Source organism: Ranitomeya variabilis, chromosome 1 (genome assembly GCF_051348905.1).
Source record: "Ranitomeya variabilis isolate aRanVar5 chromosome 1, aRanVar5.hap1, whole genome shotgun sequence".
Classification (NCBI taxonomy): Eukaryota; Metazoa; Chordata; class Amphibia; order Anura; family Dendrobatidae; genus Ranitomeya; species Ranitomeya variabilis.
The window spans coordinates 646,274,553-646,294,528 of record NC_135232.1 but is presented as its reverse complement, the minus strand read 5'-3'; positions in this window follow the sequence as shown (position 1 = coordinate 646,294,528).

The following is a 19,976-nucleotide window of genomic DNA, read 5'->3' as shown; positions in this document are numbered from 1 at the left end:
CTGTGCCTTTTAATTATTGGGTATCCAAGCTGGACACGTGGCATGAACTGGCTCTCTACGCCTTGGAGGTCCTGGCCTGCCCTGCTGCTAGCGTTCTGTCAGAGAGGGTTTTTATTGCCGCTCGTGGAATTATAACAGATAAGCGCATCTGCCTGTCAACTGAAAATGCTGACAGGCTAACTCTTATAAAAATGAACAAGGCCTGGATTGGGAAAGACTTCTATACACCACCAGGTGAAAACAGCGAAACATAACCTCAAATACATTCTCTCTTTTGGGGAGGTGTATTCTCATGCACGTCTTCACAACCACACATGGGTATACTCTTCCACATTTGGTCTGATTGTTGTTCTCCTCCTCCTTATCCTCATCATCCAGAGCCACTAGATGACCAGGGTGCACATGCTCAGTACTGTTATAGGCCGGTGATTTTTGGGCACGGGGGCTGTGAAGGCACTATTTAAAAAAAAAACAAAACAGGACCCCACATTGGGGAATTGGGCATTACAATACATTGGGCCTACTTCTTACTGTAAGTCTGTCTCCTGCAATGTGTCCTTTAACTGCCACTAGATGACCAGGGTGCACGTGCTCTGTACTGTTATAGGCCAGTGATTTTTGGGCAAGTGGGCTGTGATGGCACTATATTTTTAAGTCCAAAAAGGACAACACATTGATGAATTGGGCATGACATTTCTTTGGGCCTACTTCTTAACTTGGTCTCCTGCAATCTGTCCTGTACCTGCCACTAGATCACCAGGGTCATCGTGCTCTGTACTGTGCATTTTGGCCAAGGGGGCTGTCATGCCACTCTTATTTTAAAAAAAAAAAGGATTTTACATTGGAGAATTGGGCATGACATTACTTTGGGCCTACTTCTTAACTCAGTCTCCTGCAATCTTTCCAGTTCCTGCCAGTAGATCACCAGGGTGAACGTGGTCTGTACGGTGCATTTAGGGCTAGGGGGCTGTGACGGCACTATTTTAATCAGTCCAAAAAGGACCCCACATTGGGGAATTGGGCATGGCATTCCATTGGGCCTACTTAACTCTGTCTCCTGCAATCTCTTGTTTAACTGCCACTAGATCACCAAGGTGAACGTGGCCTGTACTGTTATAGGCCAGTGAATTTTGGGCAAGTGGGCTGTGATGGCACTATATTTTTAAGTCCAAAAAGGACAACACATTGGGGAATTGGGCATGACATTACTTTGGGCCTACTTCTTAACTTGGTCTCCTGCAATGTGTCCTGTACCTGCCACTAGATCACCAGGGTGAACGTGGTCTGTACTGTTATAGGCCAGTGAATTGTGGGCTGTGATGGCACTATATTTTAAAGTCCACAAAGGACAACACATTGGGGAATTGGGCATGACATTACTTTGGGCCTACTTCTTAACGCGGTCTCCTGCAATGTGTCCTGTTCCTGCCAGTAGATTACCAGGGTGAACGTGGTCTGTACGGGGCATTTAGGGCTAGGGGGCTGTGATGGCACTATTTTAATCAGTCCAAAAAGGACCCCACATTGGGGAATTGGGTATGGCATTCCATTGGGCCTACTTCTTAACTCTGTCTCCTGCAATGTCTCTTGTTTAACTGCCACTAGATCACCAGGGTGAACGTGCTTTGTAATGTTATAGGCTGGTGAAGTTTGGTCAAGGGGGTCTGTCATGGCACTAGTCTATTTTTACAAAAGGTACCCCCATTGATGAAACCACATCCTTGTTGGCTAACACTTCATAACATTTGTGTACCTTAAAGAGCTCACTTGAAAGGATCCTTTTTGTGTTGCCTGGTTGCTAACATTGGACACAATACACTTCATATAAATTTGATAAAGCAATGTTGTTACTTTGCCTCAGTAGTTCATTAAAAATATAGCTTTGTCCACTATATTAGTTTCTCTCCTTGCGAGCCTTAACTTTGTCTGCCTGTACAAATGGAGAATATACAAATGGCGATTTGTAAACAAGATTGAAATACTGTATACCGAATGCATTCAGACAATCACATAGCTGCGCTTCTTGTAAAACATTTAGAGATGTGACAGACAATGCTCATAGTGACACAATTTTGAAAAATGTTTGTTTATTCACTTCACAAACAGTTCTAAGCCCTCTATATGTTTGCTGTTTGTCATTGTAAAACATTAAGGTTACTGAAACTATGCCGGTGGTGGTTTGATCTAAATCCTTGTGGCTTTTATTTTCTAGGGGTTTATGGCACCTCGTCTGATGACTCCATGATATCTCAGTTTCATCCAGCCTTGAAATTTGGCCACTTGACGGAGTGGGTGGAACTAAAGTTACTACAGTGTTATTTACTATATAAGACCAGAGAAACATGACTAAGACAGATGCGAAAACTGGGGTACCTGTACATGTACAGTGTGCTGATACCTGCATAATTGGGGATGCCCATGCAGTGTAGGTAATCTCCCAGGGGTTCTCTGTCTTGGTGTTGCTTCTCTGATATTCCAGACGGATGATGTTTAATAGCTTCTTGGTGATGATCTAAGTATACTGTATGTAGTTAATCTTCATATATACGTAATCACTATATTTATTTAATCCTTATATGTACTTATTAACCTGGGTATGTTAACACATACAAAAGTGTTCGCACTCACACTATTCAATCATACTATTCCTTGAATTTTGTAGTTTGCAATAAAATTGCCTTGGATTGCAACTTATCCTTTTTTAAAGCCATATCTGAGCCTTTGTGTTAAAAACATGTCAAATAAAATTGCCAAATTCTCCTGTAAATAATTGTGCAAAGAGGGAACCATCATACCATTAAAAAATATGAGTGAATTTTCCTGGGCCCATCCAGTATGTGGGTTCCAAGGCTTAATGGGGTGCATATGACTGACTATGCAGCAGGGCTCGTCTTCCTGCCAATATATAAAACAAAGGAGTATGGAGCACAAGATGCATATTGTGAAGTGGATTTTCCTGGGCCCATCCAGTATGTGGGTTCCAAGGCCTAATGGGGTGCATATGACTGACTATGCAGCAGGGCTCGCCTTCCTGCCAATGTATAAAACAAAGGAGTATGGAGCACAAAATGCATATTGTGAAGTGGATTTTCATGGGCCCATCCAGTATGTGGGTTGCAAGGCGTAATGGGGTGCATATGACTGACTATGCAGCAGGGCTTGCCTTTCTGCCAATGTATAAAACAAAGGAGTATGGAGCACAAAATGCGTATTGTGAAGTGGATTTTCCTGGGCCCATCCTGTATGTTGGTTCCAAGGCCTAAAGGGGTGCATATGATTGACTATGCAACAGGGCTGGCCTTGCTTCCAATCTGTAAAACAAAGGAGTATGGAGCACAAAATGCATATCGTGAAGTGGATTTTCATGGGCCAATCCATTATGTGGGTTCCAAGGCATTTGGGGGGGTATATGAATTGGTAGCAGGGCAGGCCTTGCATTCAATGCAACATTTTGTCAGGAGGCCCTCCTGGACATCTTATGAAAGGGGTATTGTGGTGCGTTGTAATTCTTGGCAGCCCATCCACTCACAGCATAGGCTACAACAGCTTAGGAGACCCAGTTTCATAATGGCCCTTTAAGAAGATTAATGCCACCTGATGCACCAGTAAAAATAGTCTCTGTGACTTTGAGTCCCTCCTTTGTACATGAAACAAGATGGGTCTGCTTATGCGTCACACACCACATGGCCAGCTAGGGTTGTTAAATGTTACAATGACATATCCCTGTGAATGCATTTGTAGTGGTTGAAAGCAATGTTAAAGTTGAAAAACGCATTAAAAATGTTGTGTCTGAACTAAGCCTAAGTGGGAGAGGAAATTTTCGGTCTGGGGTTAAATATTTGGCCTTACAGGCAAGTCATTAACCTGCAAAGAATGTACCTTGACATATTTCCAAGCAAAACCCGTTTTGGTTTACTTTTCATGTGTTTTTTGTGTCCCCGGGAAAAATGGCATGAATCTCAGAAAAAAATGATTAAAGCTGTGAACTAGGAGTCAGTAATGGTTCCAGGGGCGATCCCCATGATGTCCCTGTGTCATTTGAGCAGTGTTTCTATCATTTTCATACGTTTTTAGACCTTAAAAGGACTCCCGGGGGGATCGTGGTAAAAATACTCGGGTCTCCCATAGATTTACATTGGGCTCGTTGTTCTGGCCGAGTACCCGAGTATTTCAATTTGCTCAACCCGAGCAACGAGCACCCGAGCATTTAAGTGCTCGCCCATCACTAATTGCAATCAATGTTTTGTCAGCTGGAGATTCACTGCTGAAACGAGGTTGCGGTAGGCTGGAGGCAGAGGAGGTATGGGTGATTTGGAGGTAGGTAGGTAGGTTGAAGGTTTGGTGGAGGTAATGAGGAGTTGGAGGGAGGGTGAAGGTGGGGGATGTGGAAAAAGGGTGGAGGGTAGAGGTAGGGTGGATGCAGGGTGAAGGAGGAGATAGGCTGGACATGGACGTAGAGTGGGGGTGAGATAGAGGTAGGTTGAAAGAAGGGTGGATGTGAAAACAAGGTGGAAGTAGGATGAAAATAAAGGATTAAAGAATATAGGGTGAAGGCAGGGAGGCGGTGGACTTACGGTGGAGCTAGGATGGAATTAGGTTGGACAAAAGAGGAGGTTGAGCTAAGGTGAAGAGGGGAGGCAAGATGAAGGTAAGCTAGAGGAAGGTGAAAGTCAAGGAGGAAGTGGCAGAGTGGAAGTGGAGGAAGGGTGGAAATGAAGGTAAGCTGGAAGTAGGGTGGAGGTATGGTGGTGGAAGTGACAGAGTGGAGGTGAAGGAGAATTGAGGTAGGAGTGGAGGTATGCTGGAGGAAGAGTGGAGGTGGGGTTGAAGTGGATGAAGATATGGCAGAGGTAGGCTGAAAGTGGAAGTAGGGTGAAAGTAGGATTGAGTTATGGCAGATATATGATGGAGGTAGGATGGAGGTGGAGTTGGGGTAAAGGTGCAGATAGGGTGAAAGTGGAAGCAGCGTAAAGGTAGGGAAAAAGTGTAGGGGTGAAAGAGGTGGAGTTAGGGATTTCGTAAAAAAATAGAGTGGAGGAGGTAGAGTGCAAGTGATGATAGGGTTGAGGTAGAGTTAGGGTTAAGGAAGGGTGAAAGGTAAGGTGGTTGTGAGGTGTTGAAGGTGAGGTGATGGCACAGATAGGGTAGGGTTAGGATGGAGTCGGAGGTAAAGGAAAGGTTAGGTGGAGTGAGGGTAGAGGTTGGGTGGAATTAGTGTGGAGAAAAGGGGAGGTGGAGATTAGTTGGAAGAAAGTTGGAGTTAGGCTTACGGTAGGGGAGAGGTTAGGTAGAGGTAAAATGTAAGTTGATGTAGGATGAAAGTTAAGCTACGATGGCGGTAAACTGGAGGTGGAAGTAGGGTTGAATTTTAGGTTGGGTGGAGGCAGAGTGGAAGTTGAGGTAGGGTGAAGATAGTGTGGAGTGGAGGGGGTGAGGATGGAAATATAGAGGAGGTGTAGGTAGATGTGGATAAAGGTTGTGTGGAGGTAGAGTGGAGGGGTAGGTAAGGTGAAGAGAGGATGAAAGTGGTGTTAGGGTCAAGGTAGAGTGAGTGGAAGTAGGGTGCAGCTAGATGTAGGGTAGAGGTAGTGTGGAAGTGGTGAGAAGGATGAGGTAGAAAGAGGAGGTAAAATGGAGATGGAGGAAGTGTGGAAGTGGAGGTAGGGTGGTGGTGGAGTTAGGGTTGAGGCAAGGGCGGACACTGACAGCTTGGGGCCCTGTGCAAGAAATGTGTCTGGGTCCCCCTCCTTTTATGGCAACAAAGCTACAAATATATATAAATATATACAGGTGCATCTCACAAAATTAGAATATCATCAAAAAGTTAATTTATTTCTAGTTCTTCAATACAGAAAGTGAAACTCGTATATTAGATAGTCATTACAAACAGAGTGATGTATTTCAACTGTTTATTTCTGTTAATATAGTTGATTATGGCTTACAATCAATGAAAACCCAGAAGTCATTATCTCAGTAAATTAGAACACTTTATACACCAGCATGAAAAAATGATTTTAAAATCTGAAATGTTGGCCTACTGAAATGTATATTCAGTAAAAGCTCTCAATACTTGGTCGGCAGTCCTTTTGCATCAATTACTGCATCAATGCGGCGTGGCATGGAGGCGTTCAGTCTGTGGCACTGCTGAGGTGTTATGGAAGCCCAGATTGCTTTGATAGGAGCCTTCAGCTCATCTGCATTATTGGGTCTGTGTCTCTCATCTTTCTCTTGACAATACCCCATAGATTCTCTATGGGATTAAGGTCAGACGAGTTTGCTGGCCAATCAAGGACAGCAATACTGTTGTTTTAAACCAAGAATAGGTACTTTTCGTAGTGTGGACAGGTGCCAAGTCCTGCTGGAGAATAAAATTTCCATCTCCAAAAAGCTTATCGGAAGAGGGAAGCATATGAAGTGCTCTAAAACTTCCTGGTAGACGGCTGCGCTGACTTTGGTCTTGATAAAACACAGTGGACCGACACCAGCAGATGACATGGCTCCCAAAACCATCACTGATAGTGGATACTTCACACTAGACTTTGGCAATCAAGGTCCCAGAGTCTGGAGGAAGAATGGAGAGACACAATCCAAGCTGCTTGAGGTCTAGTGTGAAGTTTCCACAATCAGTGATGGTTTGGAGAGCCAGGGCCACCATCAGGGCATAACAGCCGTGACTGGCGTATGGGGCCCGGTGGGCAGAGCTGGCCCGCATCGGGCCCCCTCTCATCTGCTCACCGGGACCCTACCGGCAGCCGCAGGCTGAACCGGACCCTTAGCGGCGGCCGGCGCTGCAGCTGTTTAACGCTATTGACGTTCGGGCCCACGCCTGCACGTCAATAGTTAACAGCCGCCAGCCAATCTGAGGCTGGCAGCTGACGTCAGCCGCAGCGTGGCAGGTAAGCGGAACTTGTTTGGTTTTTTTTGTTGTTTTTTTTATTTTTATTTTGAGCGGGGGGCCCAGGGCAGGACGCTGGACACACTGGGGCAGAACGGCTGGACACACTGGGGCAGAACGGCTGGACACACTGGGGCAGAACGGCTGGACACACTGGGGCAGAACGGCTGGACACACTGGGGCAGAACGGCTGGACACACTGGGGCAGAACGGCTGGACACACTGGGGCAGAACGGCTGGACACACTGGGGCAGAACGGCTGGACACACTGGGGCAGAACGGCTGGACACACTGGGGCAGAACGGCTGGACACACTGGGGCAGAACGGCTGGACACACTGGGGCAGAACGGCTGGACACACTGGGGCAGAACGGCTGGACACACTGGGGCAGAACGCTGGACACACTGGGGCAGAACACTGGGGCAGAACGGCTGGACACACTGGGGCAGAATGGCTGGACACACTGGGGCAGAACGGCTGGACACACTGGGGCAGAACGGCTGGACACACTGGGGCAGAACGGCTGGACACACTGGGGCAGAACGGCTGGACACACGGGGGCATGACTGGAGACACTGGGGGCATGATAGGAGATGGGGCAGAATGGTGATACGGGCATGATTGGAGACACTGGAGGCAGGATTGGAGATGGATGGGGCAGGATGCATACGATGGAGACAGATGGGGCAGGATGGGGAGATCATATGGGGCAGGATGGATACTCATTAGGGCAGGATGGGAGAACATATGGCTGACGCCAGGAATGAGACACACGGGGGCTAGGATGGCGAATATTATTACCATAGGGGCTAATTGAGGGATATTATTACTGCAGTGATGTATTTATTTTATTTTTTGAGTACACTGTTTTAAATGGAGGGGCGGTCCTATTACTGTGTAGAGTGATACTATGTCGCCTTCTTCATGTGGTGTAATGTAGAAGTTGGGAAAATTAAGTAATGTGTTCTGCAAGTGGAACTCGAGATAACTGTGTTATTTCCTGCAGAGACGAGTCCTGGCTGGATGAAGTGATGGCGGTCTGTGCGGGATGAAAGATGAAGGACTTCACCTAGAGACGTCACTGGTGAGTCAGTGTGTTACCTATACACTGACACTAAGCACTGTATACTATATACAGAGGTCCTGTGTATAATGTCACCGGTGATCACTGGATTACCTGTACACAGACACTGCATACTAAGTACAGATCTCCTGTGTATAATGGCACTTATGGTGATAGTATTGTGGGTTTTTTTTATTATTGATCAGTATTGTAGTATTCAGTCACTATGTGGTGGTAATATGTGGTCTGGTCATGATGTTGTGGTATTTGTTCCTTGTATTTGATATTATTCAATCACTGGTGGTAATATGTCATCTGGTCATGGTGTGGCGGTATTTGTGCCTTGTAGATAGTGTTATAGGTCACTGTGGTGATAATATGGTGTATGGTCATGGTGCTGTGGTATTTGCTCCTTGTATGTGGTATTATTGGTCATTTTAAAAATTGAAAAATAAATAAAAATATACCTAAATTGTATTGCATATTTTAACAAATATTTAATAGGTTACAGTAGAGTAGGGCCCGGCCAAAAGTGTCTACCTTGTCATTTTGGTGGCTTAAAAAATCTTTTGGCCAAAACAAAAGCTGCCGGCTATATGTGTGATCTGGTGATGGGAACTGTCAATGTGTGATAGGTGAGAAGTGGAGATTTTCCAAGAGAGAGCTGTGGGACTGTGGACAGTTTGAGGGGTGGGGCGTGGAGGCGGGGCTGGGGTGGAGCCTGGGTGGAGTCTCAAGGGGGCCCCGGAAATTTTGCCAGTATGGGGCCCCGAAATTTCTAGTGGCAGCCCTGTGGGGAGCTATGTCATCTGCTGGTATAGGTACACTGTTTTATCAAGACCAAAGTCAGCACAGCCATCTACCAGGAAATTTTAGAGCACTTCATACTTCCCTCTGCAGACAAGCTTTTTGGAAATGGAAATTTCATTCTCCAGCAGGACTAGGCACCTGTCCACACTGCCCAAAGCACCAATACCTGGTTTGAAACAACAGTATCACTGTGCTTGATTGGCCAGCAAACTCTCCTGACCTTAACTACATAGATAATCTATGGGGTATTGTAAAGAGGAAGATGAGACACCAGACCCCACAATGCAGACGAACTGAAGGCTGCTATCAAAGCAACCTGGGCTTCCATAACACCTCAGCAGTGCCACAGACTGATCGCCTACAAGCCTCACCACAAGAAGCTCCGACCAAGTATTGAGTGCATTTACTGAATATACATTTCAGTAGGCCAACATTTCAGATTTTTTCAAGCTGGTGTTATAAAGTATTCTAATTTTCTGAGATAATGACTTTTGGGTTTTCATTGGCTGTAAGCCATAATCATTAACATTAACAGAAATAGATCACTCTGTAATGACTCTATATAATATGAGTTCCACTTTTTGTATTGAAGAACTGACATAAGTTAACTTTTCTCCTTCGTCTCATTGGGGGACACAGACCATGGGTTGTATGCTGCTTGCCACTAGGAGGCTGACACTAAGTTAACACAAAAAAGTTAGCTCCTCCTCTGCAGTATACACCCTTGTGCTGGCTCCCAGAGAACCAGTTCTTGCTTAGTGTCCGTAGGAAACACATGGACGGGTCTGCTATTCAGACTAAAAACTTTTATTTTTACATTTTTTATTTTTCACAATCGACAAAGGGACGACGGATCCTTCCAAGGCTCCGATCTCCCCAAACCATCAACAGGTGAGCACGGAGAGTATTGCCTCTCCTGCGATGTGGGATGCCATGCCTGAGCTGATTCTTAGGGGTGATGGGTCTCTTCAAGGGCACCGATCTCACTCCCCACACTTTCAATGGATGAGCACATGGAGTGTCGCCTCCACGTATCCTTTTCCGCAGCAAGGGCCTATTGCTGGACATTCGGCCCTGTCCCATCCTAGGGGATTTACCTCTTGGATATACAGAGGCCTGCCTCGTGGCGTCCGAGCAGCCCCCACTGCACCACCACTGTTAAAGCGGAGGGTATAAGGAGGCGGACGGTCCCTCTCCACTTTCCTCCTAAAGGGATGGTGGATTGAGGGTTTTACCCCTTATCCCTGCACCGTCCAAACCAGCAGCAGCACAGGAGGACCTGCAGCAAGCTGCCTTACCTGCCACCCGGCAGCTTCTCCGGGTAAGTGCCAGGGCTGGAGGGCTCCTTTCAGGCGGTCCAGGGCGGCGCTGAGTAAGGGGGGACCCATCCTCATTGTAGGGGCACGCATCGGCTCTTTCCTGCAACAGCGCCTGCCGGTGCCGCAAATTTGGTCCCCGGCTTCGGCCTTGTTCTAGTCTGCAACCACCCGACTCCGCCCATGCTATGCTATGACGCGATGTGGAGGCTCCGCTCACCGGTCCTGACGCCTCTCAAATCTCGGAGGCCATCTTTCTCCCCCCCAGACCGCCTCAGCACGCACTCTATCTGCCATCAGGACAGAGTGTAATGATTATAAGGCATAACTCAGGAGACTCTTTGCATGGAACAAGACAACTACAGGACACAGTTTTATAAGTGGTAAAGTCTATATTATCACACGGTGATTCAAACAGGTGCAGAGAGAAACTCAAGTCCACAACACTTGGTGTAAATATTATACGCAGCTTAACAGTCTATAGGAAACTTCAGAGGAAAATGTAATCACGCAGAAAGTCTATGAAGCACAATTATTCTTGAGGATACTTGACACAAATAAGTCCATGGTAGTCCAAACACAGATAGATATGCTTATAAGGCAGTTCAAATAATATCTTAGCACAACCAGAGAGGCCTGGGTAAAAATCTCAGGCTTAAGCAGAGCAGCAACAGCTTACATGTCCAGCAAATGCAGATGGAAACAAACACAAGCAGCCAGATGGAGGATTACTGGAAACCGATGTATGCAGCAGAAACTCAGAGCTGAGTAGCAGGATCTCCACACAGGTTCACAGGAGCAGGTGCAGGTGCAAAGCCAGGGAGTCGTCAGGAGCTGGATGCAAGGCAGAGTACTCTAGCACAGATTGAAGGCTGGGGAGGAGTTTTATAGCAGGAAGACACAGTGCACATGAGACCAAAGATGCCATCTTGGAAAAGGGCAGTAATGCACAAAAGGTAATCAAAATGTTCAGAGTCCTGACACAGAGGCAGCAAGTGTCGCACAGAGTCCACGCAGGAGGAGTGGGGACACAGACCTTGGTAAGGGAGCGCTGCATTTTACAGATTGAATCCCTCAGGGATCCTCCTCCCTGCTGTATCCCCTTCCTTTCTCTGCAGTACCTCTTCTCATCAGCCCCTAATATTATAGGGCCACATAGAAGGGTACATCATGTCCCAGCCTAAGGTTTTAAAAAAGTCTAACAAGACTATGGCTATATTCTTCACTTATGCTCCTCCTGCCAATCTGCGTTTCCTAAGGCTCAGAGTGTGCAATGTGCAATGCCTGTGACCCCCACTGCACTCAGGAGCCCTCCGCCGCCACCGAGCCCAGTGTACCTAGTCCCTCTGAGTAGGCTTCATCACTGTCTCAATCCATGGCTTCGCTGGCCAAAGCGATTGAATCCCTCCATGATCCTTCTGGGGACCGGAGCGTTTGCAGGACTGATGTAGACTCACCCTCCCCAAGCTGGGAGCAGTCGGTTAGCAGGGGCCGAAAGCACTCTAGAAGCAGTCGGGCACCTAGAAACGGACCCGTAGCACGTCTCCTGAGCAGACACGTGCTACTGATCCGCTTCTCACTCTCTCTCTCCAGAGTTCAGTAGCGACCGCAAATTTGACTGTGAATCTAATGGTTCCTTAGATCCGGATTCGCCAGACTTTCAGAAGACAGCAGGTTCGCTTATTGAGGCAGTCAACCAGGCTTTAAAGGTTGAGGAAGATTCCAGCTCCACTCCGGATCAGACCGTGTCCTTTAAGAGAACTAAATGCTCTCATAAGCTATTCACCCCGAATTTAGAGCCATAGTTAATAGGCACAGAGAGCGCCCGGATAAACGCTTCACAGGACAAAGGCCTCTTGAAGCCAAGTATCCGTTTTCAGCTGATCTGAAAAAAAGATTGGGTTGAATCTCCGGTGGTAGATCCCCCAGTATCGCGCCTAGCGTCCAAAACTCTCCTGTCCGTGCCAGATGGCTCATCCATCAAAAATCAGATGGACCATCAGAAAGTTTGTCTCAGTTTGTCTTTGAAGCCTCAGGTTCAGCTCTCTATCCATCCTTTGCCGCAGCTTGTGTAGCTAAGGCTATGGTCTTCTGGTCAGAGACCTTAGCTAACTCACTTCGGAACAGTAACCTTCCTCCAGAGGCGGCAAACCTTGCCAACCAAATTTGCCGGGCAGACGATTACCTGCTACATGCATCCTTGGATGCGGCCGGTTGTGCTGCTCAGTCAGCAGCCATTGTCATCTCTATCAGAAGGTCATTATGGCTCAGAGAGTGGAAGCCGGACTCTGCTTCAAAAAAGTCTCTCACCTCCTTTCCTTATCAAAGCGGCCGCTTATTTGGGGAAAAGCTGGATCAGATCATTTCTGATATTATGGGAGGAAAGAGTAAATTCCTTCCCCAACAGAGACTTAGATGTCCTTTTCGGAGACAGCAACAAATCTGTTTCCGTTCCTTTCGCTCCACTCCAAGCTGGGCCACTACCACTACTTTATCCAGTTCAGGATGTTCTCCATGAAGAGATGGAGGAACTCCGGTCTCGTACAGACCTAACCACCATTGGAAGCCCCGACCCAAACAGTCGAGGCCTAAAGGACCTAGGTCCCAGAGATTTTCTTCACACTGACTATCAGCGCTATTCGGTCGACACCGGCAGGGTAGGCGGCCACCTACTTCTCTTTCGTCGGGTCTGGCTTTCCGTCATCTCTGACGAGTGGATCAGAGATCTGGTGTCGTCCGGATACAAAATCAACTTTGCTGCGAGCCCTCCTTCACGTTTCTTCCCCTTCTGTCCTCCCTCTTCAGAGGCAAGGGCAAACGCTTTCTCCTGGGCCATAGACGCATTGCGTCATGATGGCATCATTGTCCCCATCCCAGAAAGCGAAAGGTTTCACAGTTTCTATTCAAACCTTTTTGTCTTCCCAAAGAAGGAAGGAAAGGAGAGACCTATACTTCTAAACAAGTTTGTCAAGGTCCGCCATTTCCGCATGGAATCTCTGCGTTCAGTTATCGCTTCCATGGAAGAAGGGGAATTCTTGGTCTCAATCGACATCCCAGACACTTACTTGCACATTCCAATTTTTCCCCCTCACCAGAGATTCCTGTGCTTCGCCATTCACGACCAGCATTTCCAATTCACGGCCCTGCCCTTCGGCCTTGCTACTACCCCCAGAGTGTTCACAAAGGTCATGGCAGCCGTCATGTCCATCCTGCACTCCCGGAACATGATCGTTCTGCCTTATCCGGACGACCTGTTGATCAAAGGTCCATCCTTCCACTACTGTGCGGAGTCCGTGTGCATTACTTGCGATACCCTTTCTCGTCTGGGCTGGCTGAGGAACTTAAACAAATCCTCCCTGGTCCCAGCCCAGCAGATTTCCTTTCTAGGAATGTCCCTGGACTCATCTCGGTGGTTGGTAACTCTCCCTCCAGACAAAGTCTTAACCCTTCAACAAGGAGCTCGAGCGCTTCGTCAGTCTTACCCTCACTCCATCCGGTTTGCAATGAGGGTACTAGGAAAGATAGTGGCCGCAATGGAAGCGGTTCCCTTTGCGAAACTGCACCTTCTTCCCCTACAACATGCCCTTCTGGCAGCTTGGGACAGAAACTCTTTCTCCTTCGTCCTTAGGTGCCTCTTATCCCTGCAGGTCAGACAGACTCTGACAGACAGACCGGGCAAAGTCCTTTCTAGCCGATTAATGGCTAGTAGTGATTACCGATGCCAGTATTTCGGGCTGGGGAGCAGTCTTCCGCCACCACACTGCCCAGGGCCGCTGGTCAATTCAGGAATTGAGTCTAGCAATCAACGTTCTGGAGATCCGTGCTATTCGACTGGCCCTGCAGCATTTCCATCATCTTCTGGAGGGTCACCCCATCCGTATCCAATCAGATAATGCCATGGCTGTGGCATACATCAATCATCAGGGGGGTACCTGCAGCAGGGCGGCCATATCTGAGGTAACTCACATCCTTCGTTGGGCAGAGAAAAACCGTTCGGTGATCTCAGCGGTGCACATTCCAGGAGTGGAAAACTGGACAGCAGACTTCCTCAGCCATCAGGGTCTCACTTCGGGGGAGTGGGAGCTCCATCCAGAAGTCTTCAACCAGATCTGTCTTCGCTGGGGATCCCAGATGTGGACCTCATGGCGTCCAGACTGAATGCCAAGGTTCCCCAGTTCGTAGCGAGGTCTCGAGATCCAAGAGCCATTGGTGTCGATGCTCTGGTTCTTTTATGGCACCAATTCCACCTTCCGTACATTTTTCCTCCCCTATCTTTACTCTCCAGAATAATCAGGAAAATCAAGGCGAAAGAAGTACCAGTGATCCTGGTCGCTCCCGATTGGCTCGCCATGCGTGGTTCGCAGAGTTGGTACACCTCGTCGCCGACATACCCTGAAGACTGCCGGATCAGCCAGATCTACTCTCCCAGGACCCCAACTACCACCAGAACTCAGGGGCCCTGTGTTTAACGGCATGGCCATTGAATCCTGGGTCTTAACCCAGGCAGAGTTTTCTCAACAGGTCATTTCCACCATGGTTAGTGCCCGTAAACCCTCATCGGTACGCATCTATCATCATACTTTCTCCTCTCGTCTTCTCAGTTCCCACCATTTTAGAGTTCCTACAGGCCGATCTGGACTCCGGGCTGGCACTTAGCTCTCTCAAGGGCCAAATCTCCGCCCTATTGGTCTAATTTCAGAGACGCATTGCATCAAGACTTCAGGTTAAGACTTTTCTGCAGAGGATGTCATATGTCGCACCTCCCTATAGCATGCCTTTAGAGCCTTGGGACCTCAACTTGGTGCTAAGTGCCCTTCAGGAACCTCCCTTTGAACCGCTTAAGGACATTTCGCTGACTTTTCTGTCCTGGAGGTTGCCTTCTTTGTGGCGATCACATCGATCAGAAGGGTTTCAGAATTAGCCGCCTTATCCTGCTGGTTGCCTTTCCTTAATTTCCATCAGGACAAGGTTGTCCTTAGGCCGTCGCCGTCCTCTTTGCCAAAGGTCGTTTCGTCCTTCCATCTTAACGAGGACATTGTTCTTCCTTCCTTTTGTACTGCCCCTATTCACAGAGTAGAAAGTGCTCTCCACACTCTGGACCTGGTCAGAGCTCTGCGAAGGTACACCTCAAGGATGGCATCCTTCAGAAGAACAGATGCTTTGTTCATTCTCTCGGAAGGTCACAGGAAGGGTCTTGCCGCTTCTAAGGCACGATAGCCAGGTGGATTTGTTCCACCATCCAGGAGTCATACCGAGTCAGAAGTCCACCCATCCCAGCGGGGATCAAAGCACACTCCACTCGGGGGTGGGGGCTTCTTGCTCCATTCGGCATCAGTACATGTGGGGGTTGCCTGGATGCTAGGGAATTCCCACATGTACTTATGCTGGCTAACAAATGTAAATCATTCAGCTGCGGCAAGAAAAACTAAATCTCCGAGCACTAAAAAAATACTCGGAGGACCCCCGAGCATGCTCGAGAAATCTCGAGTAATGAGTATATTCACTCATCACTAGGGTTGAGCGACTTTTGCTTTTTTAGGATCGAGTCGGGTTTCGCGAAACCCGACTTTGTCAAAAGTCGAGTCGAGTGAAATCGTCCGATTATCGCGCAAAGTCGGGGATCGACCGAAACACGAAACCCAATGTAAGTCAATGGGGAATCAAAGTCGGCAGTGAGTGGAGGACAGGAAAACACCTACAGTGCCCATTTTAATGTCAAAAACATCAATTCTTGTCACTTAAGCTTGTCAATCTTAATTTACCTTATAATAGCTAGGCATTGAAAATTGGGGGTCATTTGGCTAAAGTTGTGGGGGGGGGGTAGGGCTGGCTCAAGTTTTTCATGGGCCCAGGAAACGTGGACTATGTCACGGCGGTGGAGCAGGGAGAGATAAGTAAGTATTTCAACTCTGCAAGTGCTGTGATCCTGATCAAGCAGGGGGGGCCCACTCGTTCGCATTGGCACTGGCACAGGGCCCCTTAAAGTATAGCGGTGTGTTTGCACGGCGGGGGCGCCTCCCACCGGCAGCGACACTTTTGCGTACTCTGAGGGGCCCTGTGCCAGTGACGTCGCCAACGAGTATGCCCCCCCACCTGATGAAGGAACCTGCACTTTCATCTGCACCTTTCTCTTTGTCACCGTGTAAGGTGGTATAGGATGCGGGAAGGGGAACCTGACTTTCAGCAGGGTCAGATTCTGGCTGTGTAGAGTGCAAGGAGAATGTAGTGGTCTGGGTCAATGTACCAGCAGACTCATCTAGCAGTGGATAGGCAATGGGCAGGATGAGAAGGAAACACAGTTAGTAGGCCCAAATAATAAAGTAGGCTAAATGCAATTCAAATGTGGTAACAGGACTAAACAGGCGGCATTGCTTTGTTCAGTGGAGGACAACTGTAATGAGTGGCAGACACAGTTAGTAGGCCCAAGTAATAAAGTGGGCCAAATGCAGTTCAAAATTGGTAACAGGAGTAAACAGGCGGCACTGCTTTGTTCAGTGGAGGAGAACAACAAGCAGCGGCAGACACCGTTAGTAGGCCCAACCAAACAAGTAGGCCAAATGCAGTTTCATATCTGATCTAGGCCGAAAGCCTGAAGATTGAAGCTCAGCTTTATTCAGTGGAGGAGACAAGCGAGGGGCAGCAGACACCGTTACTAGGGTCCAACCAAACAAGTAGCCCAAATGCAGTTTAATATCTGATCTAGGCCGAAAGCCTGAAGATTGAAGCTCAGCTTTATTCAGTGGAGGAGACAAGCAAGGGGCAGCAGACACCGTTACTAGGGCCCAACCAAACGAGTAGGGCAAATGCAGTTTAATATTTAAAATGTAGGCCGAAAGCCTGAAGATTGAAGCTCAGGAAAACCAACACAGGACAACACCAAGGTGCGGCAGACACTGTTACTAGGCCCACCCAAACTAGTAGCACAAATGCAGTTTAAAATTCTAAATACAGGCCGAAAGCCTGAAGATTGAAGCTCAGGAAAACCAAACAGGAGAAAACCCAGGAGCGGCAGACACCATTACTAGGCCCAACCAAAGTAGTAGGCCAAATGCAGTTTAATATTTAAAATGTAGGCCGAAAGCCTCAAGATTGAAGCTCAGCTTTATTCAGTGGAGGAGACAAGCAAGGGGCAGCAGACACCGTTACTAAGGCCCAACCAAATGTAGGCCGAAAGCCTGAAGATTGAAGCTCTGGAAAACCAACACAGGACAACACCAAGGTGCGGCAGACACCGTTACTAGGCCCACCCAAACTAGTAGCACAAATGCAGTTTAAAATTCTAAATACAGGCCGAAAGCCTGAAGATTGAAGCTCCGGAAAACCAACACAGGACAAAACCAAGGTGCGGCAGACACCGTTACTAGGACCACCCAAACTAGTAGCCCAAATGCAGTTTAATATTTAAAATGTAGGCCGAAAGCCAGAAGATTGAAGCTCAGGAAAACCAAACAGGAGAGAAAACCCAGGAGCGGCAGACACCGTTACTACGCCCAACCAAAGTAGTAGGCCAAATGCAGTTTAATATTTAAAATGTAGGCCGAAAGCCTGAAGATTGAAGCTCAGGAAAACCAACACAGGACAACACCAAGGTGCGGCAGACACCGTTACTAGGCCCACCCAAACTAGTAGCACAAATGCAGTTTAAAATTCTAAATACAGGCCGAAAGCCTGAAGATTGAAGCTCAGCTTTTTCAGTGGAGGACAGCGGTATTGAGTGGCGCAGACAGACAAAGGTAGTATGAGTTAAATAAAAAAGTTGGCTCTATGCAGTTTTAAATTGGTTACAGGGGTACACAGGCGGCATTGGTGTGGTCAGCGGAGGACGATTGCAAGGAGGGACCGCAGACAGACTTCCTAGGCCTAAAATAAAAAAGCAGGCTCTATGCAGTTTTAAATAGGCTACAGGGGTACACAGGCAGCATTGGTGTGGTCAGCGGAGGACGATTGCAAGGAGGGACCGCAGACAGACTTCCTAGGCCTAAAATAAAAAAGCAGGCTCTATGCAGGTTTAAATAGGCTACAGGGGTACACAGGCAGCATTGGTGTGGTCAGCGGAGGACGATTGCAAGGAGGGACCGCAGACAGACTTCCTAGGCCTAAAATAAAAAAGCAGGCTCCATGCAGTTTTAAATAGGCTACAGGGGTAAACAGGCAGCATTGGTGTGGTCAGCGGACGACGATTGCAAGGAGGGACCGCAGACAGACTTCCTAGGCCTAAAATAAAAAAGCAGGCTCTATGCAGGTTTAAATAGGCTACAGGGGTACACAGGCAGCATTGGTGTGGTCAGCGGAGGACGATTGCAAGGAGGGACCGCAGACAGACTTCCTAGGCCTAAAATAAAAATGCAGGCTCTATGCAGGTTTAAATAGGCTACAGGGGTACACAGGCAGCATTGGTGTGGTCAGCAGAGGACGATTGCAAGGAGGGACCGCAGACAGACTTCCTAGGCCTAAAATAAAAAAGCAGGCTCTACGCAGGTTTAAATAGGCTACAGGGGTACACAGGCAGCATTGGTGTGGTCAGCGGAGGACGATTGCACCGAGGGGCAGACACAGTTAGTAGGGCCAAAAAAGTAATAGGCAAAATGCAGTTAAAAATCGGTTACAGGAGTACGCAGGCGGCCTAACTTTGTTCAGTGGAGGGCAACTGTAAGGAGTGTCTGACACTGTTAGTAGGCCAAAATTATAAAGTGAGGTTAATGTGTTGCCACAAAAAAATTTCACAAATAAACAGGTGGCATACCTAGGTACAGGGGTGGGCTCCTCTGCTGACTTACAGACAGTGGTAGTTGGCGCAAAGTATTAACTGGTGTAAATGTAGGACAGGGCCCCTGAATATTTTTAATAGCATTAATCATGTCAAGAAACTGGTATTGGCAGTGCCATTGAAGGATTTAACAGCACAGACTAAACAGTGGTGGAGCAGTGAGAGGTAATTTTGCAAGTGGTAGAGCACTGTTTGAGCTGGGGTGCGGGAACACTCTCTCGTGGGCGGCTGTACTGGCCCAGGGCCCCTCATGTTACGACGGTGTGTCTGACGTTGGGTGTGCACCACCACCGCTAGAGACACTTCATTGTACTATGAAGGACCCTGTGCCAGTGCCGTCGCCCAAAAGTGGGCACACCCACCTGTTCAGCCAAATGGCACTCGCACTGGTGCTTGCGCCAAGTGGTGACCACGGCCCCGTGGGGCAAATCAGCCCATTTAGGGAGGTGTAAAAATGGCGTATGGTGGACATACAGCAGCTGCAAATGGAGAAATTGGAGCAGTCAGTAAGACAAGACCAAAAGCAAGACCTTTTTACAGGAAAGCTAGGTGTCAGCAGGGAAAGGTGGGGCAAAATAATTAGAAACCCATGATTGGTTCATTTTAATGAAGGTTAGATCATCAACATTTTGGGTAGTCAGACGAGTCCTTTTTTCAGTCAGTATTGAACCAGCAGCACTGAATACTCTTTCTGATAGCACACTAGCAGCTGGGCAAGCAAGCTCCTGTAATGCATATTCTGCCAATTCAGGCCAGGTGTCTATTTTGGATGCCCAGTAATCAAATGGGAATGACGTGTGAGGGAGAACATCGATAAGGGAGGAAAAATAGTTAGTAACTATACTGGACAAATGTTGTCTCCTGTCACTTTGAATTGATGCTGCAGTACCTGTCGTGTCTGCGGTCATTGCGAAATCACTCCACAACCTGGTTATAAAACCCCTCTGTCCAACGCCACTTCTGATTTGTGCACCTCTAACACCTCTGCCATGTTGCCCCCTGCAGCTCGTGTGAGAACCATTACCACCGCTGTGTGCTGGGATTGCCTGAACCAAGCGGTCTACAAGAGTTGCTTGTTTGGTAGCCAATATTTGCTCAAGGTTTTCATGTGCCATGATATTTTG